Source organism: Gekko japonicus, unplaced genomic scaffold (assembly GCF_001447785.1).
Source record: "Gekko japonicus isolate JY-2015 unplaced genomic scaffold, Gekko_japonicus_V1.1 scaffold2841, whole genome shotgun sequence".
Taxonomy (NCBI): domain Eukaryota; kingdom Metazoa; phylum Chordata; class Lepidosauria; order Squamata; family Gekkonidae; genus Gekko; species Gekko japonicus.
In genome coordinates, this window is record NW_015164281.1 from 40,223 (window position 1) to 43,316 (window position 3,094).

Below are 3,094 nucleotides of genomic sequence, written 5' to 3' on the forward strand. Positions count from 1 at the left end.
AATGTGTAAACTTTTATTTCCAAAGTGCAAAGCAAGTGGTTATTCTGCTTTGAGTACATAGGTTGAGAAGTATGTGTACATATTTTTTTAGGTGAACATAATTTCTGGTTTGCAAAAAGAAATTCATCTGAACATCATCTGAAGTAGCTTTCCTTGTCTATGTTGAATAGCACTGTTAGTTACATATTTTCTTAATCCATAGTATTGGCAACTTCACAAAATAATGCCTTTTTCACAAAGGTGCATGGCACACTGACAGTGCATCAAAGCTACTTTGGTATAAGTCAAACCAGAGTGTGAGCACTGTGATTGGTTGGTCCCTTTATCAAAGGCATCCATCAATACCCTTGGGCATTACAGTGGATCAAAGGGCCTTGTGTTCATAAATTTGGTTTACCGGCAGTTCCCCTGTTCAGATTATGAATTGTCACTCTTGCAGCTACTGCTTTGGGTCAAAAGTGACACAGAATCATAATAGTCAAACATTTCTGTGGTGCTAACATCAGAAAGATATCCCTGAAGTCTCAAAAAATGCCCCTCAAATCCCCTAGAGCAAAACATGAGAATGTGGTTCAGGAATACCCAAGGCAAATGGGAAAGGAGAGGGAGAAGCAGCTCTCTATTGACTTGCAAGTTACAATATTCCTTTTTCTAACATTATTATGTTGTTCTAACGGAATTATTCACTCAGGGTTTTTTTTTATTCCATTTGCAATGCCCTCTGATAACTATTGAAAAGGAGACAACTCAGAGACTCCTCACAGCCTGTTTGAGGCATTAATACCCAAGTTACATTCTGGCTAAGTTCAGTTTGTATCACCTCTTTTCATAAACAAATAAGATGAAGTCATTTAATACTTCTTGGTCAATGAGAGCTTTTCATCTATAAAATGGGGACAACCCTGGTCCATCCTCACAGCGTTTATACGAGAGAATGAGCCCTCTTACATAGATAGGGCAAAGGGAGGCTGGAAATGAGACTTTTCCCAGTGTCCCCACATTATAATAGTGATGAGGTAGCTGGAAATTGAGACAGAAGTAAAACAGAGAAAACCGGTTCTGACAGTTCTCATTCTCTGTCCCCTTTTCTACTGAAGCTGTGTCCAACCTAAGCTGAATGGGATAGCCAGGTGTATAGAATGAGTAGTTCTGGATATCATCACAAAGATAAAACTGCTTGACCTCTTCTGAAGTCACTGTAGATTCCTGGAAAGTGGTGATTGGGGGGGTTATAATAGGGAGTAGGGAGACTGAAAGGAATACAGTGTCCTGAGGTGAATACTTTCATGAAAACGTGGTGCATAAAAAATTGAGACAGAAGTAAAACAGAGAAAATCGGTTCTGACAGTTCTCATTCTGTGTCCCCTTTTCTACTGAATCTGTGTCCAACCTAAGCTGAATGGGATAGTCAGGTGTATAGAATGAGTAGTTCTGGATATCATCACAAAGATAAAACTGCTTGACCTCTTCTGAAGTCACTGTAGATTCCTGGAAAGTGGTGATTGGGGGGGTTATAATAGGGAGTAGGGAGACTGAAAGGAATACAGTGTCCTGAGGTGAATACTTTCATGAAAACTTGGTGGTGCATAAACATAATTTATAGCATATAGTACAATATAAGTATTTATACAGAACTTTATGCACACAAAATGCAAGTTTGAACAGTAACATTTACAGGGAATGATCACTACATGGTAACTTTTATCACTGTGCTATGCAGGGGTCATTTTGTAGGGGAAAAGGTGCAGGAGCTCATTAGCGTAACTTATTTGCATATGCCACACCCCCTGATATCACCGGACGTGTGTCAGAAGGCAACACCCACCACTCAGGCTCCACCCCAAAAATCTCCAGGTATTTCCCAACTCAGATTCAAACCTGGGTCTCCCAAATCCTTGTCTGGAACACTAACCACTACACAACACTTCATGGGACAGCGGCTGTGGAGCAGCAGCAAGCAGCTGGACCTGCATGAGTTATGCAAGTTACATGGTGTCAAGTTGTCTAGTGGCAGCTGTCAGGTCTGACATGCTCTCCCCCCCTACATTTTACTGACAGAAACAAATGCTTGAAGGCTGGAAATACTGCTGTGGTTGACAAACAATGGCCACTGAGAGAACTCCTTTCATATAGCTACAGGTGCTGCTTCTATTGTCGGTGAGGGTTGACCCAATGTATTTTCAGCTGCCATCGATGATGGACAGCAGTTGGCTAGGTGCTTCCCTACTGGTCCGAATCAGAACAGAATCATAGAGTTGGAAGGGACCTCCAGGGTCATCTAGTCCAATCCCCTGCACAATGCAGGAACTTCACCAATACCTCCCCCCTGCCCCCCCCCCAGTGACTGCTCTTCCACACCCAGAAGATGGGTTTTGGCTTGCAATGAATTGTGTATGTGTCCTTTGACAAGCTAGGGGCATTTGGCCTCAGCCCTGCAACTGCAATGGGGAACAGGACAATATTAAGCTACTTGACAGGACTGTTTTGAGAATTACTGACATCATGTGCCGAAGTGCTTCCTAATGCTGAGCATTTATTTTTAATCAAGATGGGAATAGGACTAATGGTAACAGAGTCGGTCAGATCTAATGGCTTTGGATCCTCGCAGCAGAGCAAATTGCAGCTCCTGCATTCGACATGTTATGGTGAGAGTCCAAAATTAAGGGAACACTTCTACAAAGCCAAGCAATCCCAGTTCCAGGTGAGTTTAGACACTTACAAACACTGAGATGTAATGCTAGTGAACATAGATGTTGCGAGTGTTCACTGGCATATGCCCCCCCCCCCCAGTGACTGCTCTTCCACACCCAGAAGATGGGTTTTGGCTTGCAATGAATTGTGTATGTGTCCTTTGACAAGCTAGGGGCATTTGGCCTCAGCCCTGCAACTGCAATGGGGAACAGGACAATATTAAGCTACTTGACAGGACTGTTTTGAGAATTACTGACATCATGTGCCGAAGTGCTTCCTAATGCTGAGCATTTATTTTTAATCAAGATGGGAATAGGACTAATGGTAACAGAGTCGGTCAGATCTAATGGCTTTGGATCCTCGCAGCAGAGCAAATTGCAGCTCCTGCATTCGACATGTTATG